The sequence below is a fragment of the Poecilia reticulata genome, chromosome 8 (assembly GCF_904066995.2).
Source record: "Poecilia reticulata chromosome 8, P_reticulata-male-v2, whole genome shotgun sequence".
Taxonomy (NCBI): domain Eukaryota; kingdom Metazoa; phylum Chordata; class Actinopteri; order Cyprinodontiformes; family Poeciliidae; genus Poecilia; species Poecilia reticulata.
The window spans coordinates 12,209,118-12,221,119 of NC_088837.1; the positions used below are offsets into that span (position 1 = coordinate 12,209,118).

General features: G+C 36.1%; 1 protein-coding gene and 1 pseudogene across 2 annotated transcripts in view; both read right to left on the bottom strand.

Moving 5' to 3' along the window:
• Positions 1-12,002, bottom strand: part of LOC103461235 (uncharacterized) — a 76,034-nt gene that overhangs the window by 43,961 nt on the left and 20,071 nt on the right. The gene's annotated exons all lie outside the window — the stretch shown is intronic.
• On the bottom strand, positions 848-8,023 carry LOC145552532 (GTPase IMAP family member 8-like; annotated as a pseudogene). The gene is made up of 7 exons (XR_014088609.1): positions 7,940-8,023; positions 6,930-7,649; positions 5,664-6,148; positions 3,444-3,675; positions 3,216-3,349; positions 2,435-3,104; positions 848-2,335 (listed from the first exon to the last, which is right to left on the bottom strand). The product of XR_014088609.1 is annotated as a GTPase IMAP family member 8-like (transcript).

Sequence of the window (12,002 nt, forward strand, 5' to 3'; positions counted from 1 at the left end):
ACCAGGTCCATTGGCCTCATATGTTTTACTTCTGAACAACGGGTTGGTGCTGTTATGCTTTGACAGAGAATCCTTAATAAATGGCAGTAAACAGATCTGACAGAGATTTTCATACCGAACATTCAACCACATAATAAAAATCCCTATGTTTCCCAGCCTAAACCAGGCTCCCAAGTATAAGGAGCTTGTTGCTCCAACACCTGAATAATACACTGACACCTCCTCTGAAGGCTGGTAGATTGTGAGCACCAGAGCCATGACTCAATTATAAATATGTTGCTGTTTACAGCCGCTGCCGTAATTGTCTATTGAGTTATCATGTAAACAAGGTTGTGGACAAACAAGTGCAATACAGTGAGCTTTCCTTTTCACAACATCAAATTTTTGGGGTGTGAAAAAAATAAAAATCCTACTCTAGCCTAGCTTCTTCCCTATACTGCACTCTTCATCTTCCTCTGTCTCTTGTGGTGCTATATCTGCATGAAAAGAAACATTAGTGATAAAGATCAGCAATAATTATTTACCAGTGGAAATAAAACAGATGTTTGATTTAGAAAAGCACTGAAAAAACTGCAGAGGTGGATAGGCTTATGGTTTCTGCATTTGGAATATCATCCAGTCCACCATGGACTCATTAAAATATCTGGAGTAATGTTTATCAGAATTGAAAATTAAACCTTGGCTTTAAATGGTCTGGAGTTGTTGTTTTTTTAGTTCAACCAAAAAGTTTCTCAATTCATGATATGATAAAGACATAATGAAAAGTTTGCCACACATTTTGTTTTTATTTAAACAAAATAAAAAATAAAAAATTTATTTTTATTTACATTTGTCAACTTCACCAACTTCTAAGGTGTATGAAGAGGATTGAATACTGCTAATGTTGCTTATATTCCTAAGAAAATAAATTTAAAGATAATAGAAACATTTTCACAGAACAGCTGTTCAATACATATAGTGCTGGTAGCAAGAACACAGGAGAAACAGAGACTAAAAGGTTTAGATGTCAGGGGGATTGATAACAAAAACTACAAAACAGGAGTTCATTTACCAAGCCGGTACTGTGAGAAGGGTGCTAGAAAGAGATGGACAACTGAGTGAGATAACTAAGCAATATTCAAGAGAAAAAAAAATATAGCATTACCAAATACAAAAATGGTTAGGATGACAAGACAAAAAATAACAAAAACACAAGAGGACTCATTAACTCAGAAAATCAAGTAGTAACTGGAAAGCAAGAGAAAACATTCCATCAAAAATAAAATAGGAATGTCAATTCAAACTTCCACATGAAAAATACAGAACCAAACCACAGAATGAACACAAAACAAAAACTTGTGTTCATTCTGGGACAAATACTTGAAGTGTTTAATCTTCACTATTATTTTGAGAACGTTAACACGTGCCGGGTGGTACAATAATCTGGCTTTGCTGCAAACTTTGCAAAAAAATTTATAAAGTATTGGTTCTCTGAGCTTTTTTCTGTGATCTCAGTAACCTGAACTTTCCTCTGACCTCCACGTAGGTTTCGTCTTGTGGTGCTTTGAAAAATTCCCATTGTGTTGCCTGAGTTCATCTGATCCACATCCAAGAATCTTTGCTGTAAATTCATCTGGTTCCCCCACCTATGACTGAAGATCTGCCCATCTGCCTTCAGATTGTCCGATTACCTGTCCTCCCTTTGTCACCTCCATCAGCAACCTCAGAAACTCCTCCAATCATCTGAACCTGGACTGGACACCTACCTCTCATGCAAGCAACCCAGGCTCCAGTATGACAACCACCCCCCAAAGTCTTCATCTTCATCATACTTCATCTCATCCAGGAAGCCCGTTCCAGGATTCGTTTCAGTTTCTTTACACTCAATTATTGGTTTGTTTAAAATAAACTTAAACTGATATCTCATCTCCTGTTTGTGTTCTGCATGTGGGTCAAGCAAGTAGCTTCAAACATGAGAGTAATATTAAATTGATACTAATATTAAAAAAGAAATAGCTTCACTTATGATACTATTCCTATAGCTAATTTTCCATCAGGCTTCAGCTATTTATATTTTAGAAAGAGTTCCTGCGTGGAATATGTGCAGGGTTTGAGAGCTTTCTGAGATGATCAATGTTTTCCATTTCAATGAATGTACTACTTATTGATAAATCTGCTTCTACTCGAAAACTTTTATCAAAGCTTTCTCTATAAGTAGATGAATCACATGTGCTAACAATTCCAGACATCTTCTCAGATGGTCTTCTGGTACTCAACCATTCAGTAACTTGGTCATGTGCTCGTTGATTCCTAAACTCTGAAATGCTCCCATATTCTGAGGGAACATCTCCGCTCACTAAAGAGAAGAAAAGCTTGTTGGAGACCAATGCACAAGAATAAGATTATGCAAAAAAAAAAAAAGAAAAAAAAGAGTTAATAGCAAAGTTAAACTTACTGAAGGGAAATTTCTTGTCATCCATGCTCTCTGCTATCGCCACATGAGGCACTGTAGATTTCTCTGGTTCTTTTGCTAAAGCTTTCATCACTCGCTCTATCAGTTCATTCTCCCTTTTTTTCCATTCCTTTTCTGTCAGGGTACGTCCTTTTCCTAGCCAAGGCAGCAACGGAAAGGCCATTTGTTCGATTTCAGTTGTGAAACATTCATTGTTTCTTTTAACCATATCAATAATTTTTTGGAACAGTTCTTTGATTGGAACAGGATCACCAAAATGATAGGGGTTTAGAACATGGTATCTGTTCCCACATTTCTCCAGAAGCTCCTGGAGCTCCTTTCCCTCTCTGATGATGTAATTCTCTACAGGGAGGTCACTGAGCCAGTCTCCCCAGGTAAACAGCACCATGCAGTGTCTCCACACTCTCTCTGTTAAAGGCTTCATGATCGCCACCAGAGCTTTGAGATCTTTCTCTGTGAAAGATCTGATGATGGGAACAACCAGGAGAAAAACATGAGGTCCAGGAGGAGAACACATGGAGACACTGTGGAGAACTTCATCTTTGATCCAGTCAGGTGGTGTTGGGTCTGAGAACCAGCCTGGTGTTTCAACAACTGAGACTTTTACTCCTTCATGTTTCACACATGTTGCAGATTTCTGATCTTGGTAGGTCTGAAAAGATGAAAAGTAAATATAAAGAAATATAATTCTGGACATGCTTTACTCACTAGACACCTGCAGTATGTCAGACTGTCTGAAATTTATTTTGCTTAGTCTTGTTACCTTTTTCACCCAAGCTTTCTCAAAGGTAATTCTAAAATGTTCATTGAACAGGATCATGTTTCCAGCTTCACTTTTTCCTGAACATTTCTGGCCAACAAGAACAATCCTGATGTTAGTGACTGGATGTCTCTCATCTGTAAGACAAGCAAAAATTACAGTAATGTTTTTAATAGCAAAATATTCATAGTATATGACTTTATCATAAAACATGTCCTATTTATTGCTTACCTCCAATCAGCTCTTTCAGGACTCTTGTCTTTCACTCATTGATCTTCTTCAACCTCTTGGCCATCTTGTTTCCTGTCTCTCTCTTGGTTTCTAGCTCTGCTGCTCGGTTCAGCTCCACTTCATAGTAAGGATCTTCATTACCTGCCCACATCTCTTCAATCTTCTCCAGTAGTTCCTTTACCTGAGTTTTATCACTGTGGTCCTTGTTGTTCAGGACATGATACCTGTTTTCCAGTGGTGGGAAGTAACGAAGTACAAGTACTTCGTTACTGTACTTAAGTACAATTTTCGTGTATCTGTACTTTACTTAAGTAGATTTAATAATGGGGACTTTCTACTTTTACTCCACTACATTTTACAGTAAGTATCTGTACTTTCTACTTCACTACATTTCTACAAACAGTCGCGTTACTCGTTACATCCAAGTCGCGTTGCGCTTTTTTTCCGTTAAAATGTGAAGTTTAGGGATTTAAGGTGGCGCCGTAAAATCCAAGCAATAACGTGATTTAGTGTCTGTTGTCACCCATCGGCTCCACCTTTACTCGCACGCGGAGCTCCAGACATGCGCAGTGGTTTCCTCTGAGCGGGAGAAGACGTCTGTTTAATCGATAATAGCTGCATAAATCATAATATATGGCGACATGTAAAATCAGCAGCGCTTCGTTTTCACAGACGGTGGGGACTTTGTCCAACTTTTAGCGTCACTTGGAAGGAAAGCTTAAAGAAAGGTAAGATCTGTGGACGTAATGCTAGCTAAGCTAACTGTACAGAGATACATGTTGCATCTGATGAAAAAAAGTTGTCACTCATGCCCTGAATTATTGTGTGGAGGTTTTGACTGAGGTGTCGCAGATATGGGACAACGCTGTGACCAAAGTCTGCAATATAGTGATATGACATTCAGGAACGATCCGATTCTTCTGGACGGATCTTTACTAAGTCCTAAGGACTGAAGCCTCACTGAGAGCCGTTCTTTGTTCTTGTGTACACTGCAGTAGCTATATATTGACCCGACGAGGGTCCCCGTGGTCAATCAGCGTTGCTTCCTAAGTGGACAGACAGTTTGATTTCACAGAAGTTTGATTTACTTGGAGTTATATTGTGTTGTTTAAGTGTTAAAACCTTTATTTTTTTGAGCAGTGTATATATATATATATATATATATATATATATATATATATATATATATATATATATATATATATATATATACATACACACATTTATTTAATCGCTGAATAAGTAAAAGTTGAAAGTATGAACACAGAGCATGCTCATTGCTCATTGATTGATTTCGTCTCCTGTCATGGTGGCAAACATCGCAGTGGGAGGGAGGGTGAAAACAGTCACGGTGCTCCTTCTGCTTAGTTACTTGTTGCGCCGTTGGACAGTGTTCATAGTTGAACGTTATTTACCGTTAATTGCGATGTTTCAGTTGTGGTTTCTGACATGGGCAATATGGGCAACCGCCCAGGGCGTTATTTTTCTAGGGATAGCAGGAGACATCTGCGGATTGTAGCACAGCGATGAAAGCAAAACAGAATGAAATTAGTTTTAATTGATACTGGTTAAATATATTTCAGTTCTAAGTATTTAATATCTAGGTGTTTTTATGGGAATGTGGATCTTTCAGATCAATCTGAAAACCAATTTTGATAGGTAAACTTAATGTTATTGTGTCATTTAGCGCGGGGCCCTGGTCTTGGGTTCGGTGGTCTTGACTACAACTCTGCTACATGGCTCCTTGGTTGCATGTCCTCCACCCCGCCCGCACCTTCTTTACATCCCCTTTCAGTTAGATTTCTTTCTAAATAAATGTGACTAATGAAGTTCATGCTATGTTAGGACAGGAGACAAAATGTTTCCATCCCTGAAATTATGATTCATAGAATCACATATCTAAGTCTAAACTGTTACAGAGAATAAACACAATAAGAACATGTTTAATCTGTGGTAGTGTTAATTAAAATGGCACATTTCTGACGTATTAAAATTAAATACGATCGGCACACTTAATGATATTAGCGATTAGGTAATGCATTCAGCGAGTACTTTTACTTTTAATGCTTAAGTATTTTTAAAAACCAGTACTTTTTTACTTTTACTTAAGTAAAATGTTAATGTGGTACTTTGACTTTTACTTAAGTACATTTTTGACTGTGTATTTGTACTTTTACTTAAGTAAATTTTTTGAGTACTTTCTCCACCACTGCTGTTTTCACACTTGTTCACTATCCACTGCAGACCTTCATCACTCTCTATGCGCTCCTCTACAGTCTTCACTCCTAAACAGTCTCCATAGGTAAACAGAACAAGTGTGTGTTTCCAGATTTCTTCTCTAAACAGACTCATGTGTTCCTGAACAAATCTCAGATATGATTCATCAATGTTGATTATTACAGGAACAACCAGCAGCACAGCATGTGGTCCTGGAGGACACAGATTCACACTGTTCTCTATTTCCAGTTTATCCATCTCACTGGTTTCCTGAAGGATGTTGATGTAAAACCATCCAGGAGAATCGACCACTGTGAGACGCCTTCCTTCAACCACACTGTGGCTGATTTCACTGTGGGTTGTTCTGTCATCCTTTTCATTAACATTCAACATGCTTTTTCCTAGAATGGTGTTTCCTGTTGAGCTTTTGCCAGCAAATGATCCTCCAATCATCACTATTCTTAAATGGTTTGGAGGAACTTTTCCACCTAAACCAACAAAACAGAACAAATTTTGTAGTTTCTTCAACATAAAAATGTTTGCAACTCTGCTTTTCTGAGAGGGTTGAGCAGAAATTAGACGAGTCCAACAACTGCAAAGCCAAAACAACTCTTAATTATTGGTGGCTGAAAGAGAAAGGCCAAAAATAGTCTGGTGGTGAATCTGTTGCATGAAACGTGCTTTAAATTATTTTTAGTGACTGTCGTGTCTTTTAGCTGCCAGTGAACTACTAAAAGATGCAGAAAAGATAACAAACGAGATTATTTCTATGAAGTACTTCAACTAATTTCTCTGAGTTTATGCTGTTACTGAAAACCTTCCCCTGAAAGAAACATTAAATTATAGTTGTGTTTCTGCAGATGTAAGTATTTATTCGTAAAATACAATTTTATTGTAACTTATGCCTGATTTGATGTTTCCTTTCTTCAAATGAGGGTTTCATGTGATGAACTCACAGAAGATGTGAATCTTCAAACCTTTATTTTATTCAATATACAACACAATACCTTTTAAAAGGTACTATCTAATTAGCTCCACCTAATTAGATAGTTGTTGTTTTCTGTTTCTGATCAAGTTCTACTTGTTTTAACAGAAGCCAATAAATATAATTTTGTATATTATATCTAATTTTGTATATCTTTTCCTAAAACTTCAATAATGTTAAGCTGAGTGTTGCATGTGATGTTGTCCCAGAAGATGAATCCTAAAACATTTACTTCCTTCCACAAAGAGCTCTGTACCTTATTAGAAACAAAACTTTTAACCTACCTTCAATCTGTAACTTCAGTTTGTTTCTTTGTTTCTGGACTTGATCAAACATTTTTGAGGCTCTTTCAGTCAAATCTCTCATTTCTTTTCTCAGAGTTTCTCCTTGACTTCTGTCAACAGAACAGTGTCTGAATCCATTGTTTGTAATCAGGGTCTCAATTTTCTCTAAAAGCTTCTTGACTTGATCTCTGTCTTCTCTGTTACTGATGTTGAGAAAATGTTTTCTGTTTCCACATTGTTGAAGAATCCACTGCAGGGTTGGACTTCTTCTGATTCTGGACTTTTTCTCATCATAGGTAGATGGAGCGACAGCAGTGAACAGCACGATGGTGTGACTGAAAACATCTGCATTGAAAAGTTTCAGGTGCTGCTTTAGTGATGCTTTGACCCACTGTGGTAAATATAAATCAACAGGAATGGCCAGCAGAAAGACATGAGGTCCTGGAGGACACAGATGGACACTGTTCTGGATTTCTATCTGATTCAGTTTTGGGGTGTCTTCTCTATGCCAAAACCACCACCATCCTGGAGTATCAACCACTGTGACTCGTCTGCTGAACACTTCCTGCTGCCTCACTTCACTCTGAGCTGTTCTTCTGCTGGTGTCAAAAACATTTTGACCCAGGATGAAGTTTCCAGCTGAACTTTTACCACTGAGAATGTCATTATGTCTTCCTCCAATCAACACAATCCTCAAGTCTGTAACAGGATGGCTTTGTGCTGTAAGAAGAAATAAGGTGCTAATTGGATACAGTTTAGAAACACCTACTTTGTTTATGCCAGCACATAATGTTCTAATGTTCTGTACATTCCTATTGAACATGTATGTGACAAAGTTGGTACTGGCACAAAATACACCTAAAACAAAAATAACTAGAATAGCAGAGGTAGCCATTTTGTCCAATCTCTTATATAAATGTCAAAATCTTTAAATTCAACATATTCAGCCAGTAAATATAATCCAAAATAGGTTAAACTCTAAGGGAAGGTTTTATGAAAATATCACTGACCTGAGTTGGAAATATCAACTGAAGCAGCCATTTAATTCGCTTCACTCTGCTGACATTTCTGCTTCTTGTTTCGTCTAACAAAACTTCTTCTTAATGCTTAATTCGTGCAGATGCGGATGCATGTGGCAATGACAGGTTGATAAAGTCAAACATGGTGAGGGAGAGCCACCTGCTGGAGGACTGGAGTAAATGCATTTCTACTCTGATGACCTAAAGCAGCTATATTAAAATAAAACAAACTTAAATCATAAAATAAACATTTACTCTATAGGACAATTAGCACAATATAATTAAATGTTAAAACATTACACAGTGATTTAAAATTTGAACTGAACAATTTAAAGATGTAAAAGGCTATATAGAAAATAAGATCTATCATCTGTTATGATATTCTGCTATTTTAGCTACTCTTGTCTCTTGGTTGTTGATCAGCTTTCTGTTCAAACTGTGAGTCTGTTTTTCACATGGATTGAAACGGACAAAAGCAAAGATCAACAGATGGACTAGCTTTTTGATTACTCGGGGCATAATTGTGGTAAAGGTGATTGAATGTGATTGCTGTCATTTTAGTCTCAATTTGTATTTATTCTGATGTTTTCCCTTGACTTGTATTTACAATTTTAATGACCGTTGTGTTGAGAAAGCAAGATATTTTCTACCTGTTGCTCGTTGTTATCCCGTCTCCCCAGGTCCGTTAATGTCGTGTGTAGAAGTGAAACCATAATGACAACAGTCCCTGTTCAACTTCACAGTCATCCAGAATTTTATTCAAACAATCATGTGCATAAAATCACACCAACAGCTCAACATTTAAAGGTGGTCTCAAACAGCCGTAATGACGTGTTGCTGTTTGCAGCCAGTGACCATGCAGGTGTTATCAAGGCCAAGGGCTGAATTCATCCACTGCCTAAGCTGTTCTCCCTGCACATTTTCCCAGAGTAGGAACAAGAGATGTGTTCATTTCATACAGAAACCTTTTACTCAAGAAAGTGGGACCAAAGTTTATCTTCTATCTGTGTTTCTCATTTCAAGCTGCCTCAAACTGGTTCGTGAACCACACAGAGCTCTCCTGGCCTCTCCTCTGACCCAATGGATCAAACAGTTGATTTTGATTATAAAAATTGACACACGTTTCATATAATATCTTCAAACTCTTATAAAAACAATAATATCTTCAAACTCTTATAAAAACAGACATGAGCAGTTTCAATACCAAAACATCTGTTACTATCAATATTTACTGATTAGTTTTCAACTTCTTTGGTTATAATTAACTAAAACATTTTCAAATGAATATATGATTTATAGACTCTTAAGAATGTGATCTATTATAAAAAGACTACTGTTTAGACTAATTTTAATCAAATCGTGATCATTATATCTAAGAAAAATGTTCTACTGATTAAGTTATATATTGATTAAACTATGAGTCTAAATCTAACCTAAATTGAGTCCTACTCAAAACAATCAGGACCAGTCTAATATTTCAACATGCGCTAAAGTTAAACATCATTAAAACTAGCATAATTAAAATAATATTTCCAACAGTTGTGAACTGGTTTTGCCTTTGATTGTGTGTTTTATAGTTTTTCTCCTGACTGCAAGGCACATTTCCTAATGGTGACAAGAATAAAATTATATTGAAACCTCAAGAAGTTGTCCAAAATTGTTGTGCTCTATGAATGAAAATAAGGGAAAAATACTGAATCCAAGCTCCATATTTCTTATTTTTCAGGCATCAGAATGAAACAGTGTCCTTTATTTTACACAGATAAAAACATCCGTGAGCAAACTCATTTTACTTTTTTACACATATATGTTATTTGCACATCTTTATATCTCAGGGAGAAAGTCACACAGGTTCCACTGAGCTCAAAAATCAATGTTAGGGTTTCAACCACAACACGTTAATTTTGTATTCACTCAACATCTGAATGTGGACTTACATGCACATTTGTGTTGATTTTATATTGAATTAAAGATAAGGAATCAATATTGCATTTTTTGGTCTGATAGGTCTACATCATAACATCATTAGGAGTTTCTTCAGTGGTGTTAAACACACAACATTGTTGGCAGACAATGGGCATTATGTCGTCCACAATTATCTTACATTACCATATTCCCAAAAATGTGTGTACACAAAATGACAACATGGCATTATTATTACATTTTATTTAGGAAAACAGGCATAGATGATCTGTAAACATATTTTTCTCCTCTTTGACTGTCAGAACAACAGTCAGTATCCATGAGGCCTTGTAGTGTATGAACCAGGGAAACAGTACAAGTTGGGGTAACCCAAGCTTGACTCTGGTTGGTGTCCCGTTGTTTCCTTGCAATGCCTTCCTCCTGCTCTGCCGCATAACAAAGCAGAAGAATTGGAGGATTGTTTGATGGCTGATCCAATTGTCGACCTTAATCTTAAATTCAACCTTTTTGACCAACATTGAATTACCATTGCTTTCTATGTGGGTATTGATCATCCATGATGTATGTAATACAAGTTTTCACTAACTTTGGGTTGCACAATCATGTAAAAAAAAAAAATCAGAGCTAAAGTATAGTTTAGTTAGCTAAAGTAGCTATAAAACTACCAATTTTATTATCTGTACTGCTTTCTTAAGAATCTTTAATTCCTGTCTGTGTCTCTTCAATCTTCTCAAGAAGCTCCTTTACCTAATTATCACTGAGGTCTATATTGTTGAGGAAATGATGCCTGTTCCCACACTTGTTCACTTGGGGGTCATCAACCCTTCATGACAACTAATTGATAGTATCTACATACCAACCAGTAGTTTAGGAGTGATGCTGCTAGAAAATTGACATAAACAATGAGCTCTCCAGAGCTGGACTGGTAATTAGGAAACGGCTACTTGTCCCTGGAACAATGTTAAAATCTGACAGGTACAATTAAGCTTCAACACGCAGCCACACAACTATGAAAGCACAAAGTTTTAAAAATGTCCTACATATTATTGACCATTCTAGGAGACTTCATAATTTAAGTGGAAATAATGACACTTAATATATTTCCACTGCTGTCAAAATACTAAAATGAGTCAAATTTGACCCGAACCATGGTTACCTAATGTCACATGACAATAGACACAATTATCTTTCTAAAATATATAAAAAAATTTTAGTGAAGTCAATTTAATGTGTGAGACTCAAATAATTGAATATTATGTTGCATAAAAGTCATATCTTAATATGATTAAAGCTAAAGAAAATGTTTAATTAGCTAGTTAGATGTTTTGCCCAGCAGAGGGCAGTCCAGAGCCAGAAGCAGTAGGTGTGGCAGAAGTTTGACTGGTGTCAGGTCCTACACCTGCAGGTGTAGGACCTGACACAAGCATGCTTGTAAAAAATGTGAACTCGTTTAACTTTGCTTTTTTTTTTTTTTTTTTTTTTTTTTACAATATTGTATGCATACATATTGAGTACTTTAAGATGAATTTAAAAATATGCAGTTCAAATATTAAGTCGATGTAAACATTTAATAGCTTTTATTAAGGTTAAGTTGTTGACTGAAGCAGTGATTTGCAGTTATGTAATTTTGTTCACCATTTAAAGGGGCAGTATTATGTATTTTTGAGCCATGGACTGCTATTTATTAGCACAATCAAGTAACTGCCTTATATTGGCGCCAGTTGTTATAAAAGGTGGGTTGGGAGTTTTGGGGACATCCTACCATTGTTATTCTACCATTAAGAACAATGAAATACACAATACATCACTTTGCTCAATTGGTTACCCTTTATATAAAAAGGATTACATTTTTTTTATAAATAGCCTTGAGATTACATTTCTTGTCAATGGGCATAATATAAATAAACTGAATTGTGCTACATTGTATTAAATTACTAACACAGTTTAATTTTAATCAGAAGTGTTCAAATGAAACCTTTAATTTGAATATGACCCAATGTAAATATGTGTGTGGATCCAGTTTTTATCAAAATGATCAAGTTGAAGTTGGGCCACAAAACTTTTATTTTTTATTTAATTTTTATTAAAGATACAAAAACAAAACAGGTGAAACAAATAAAATTGACATATT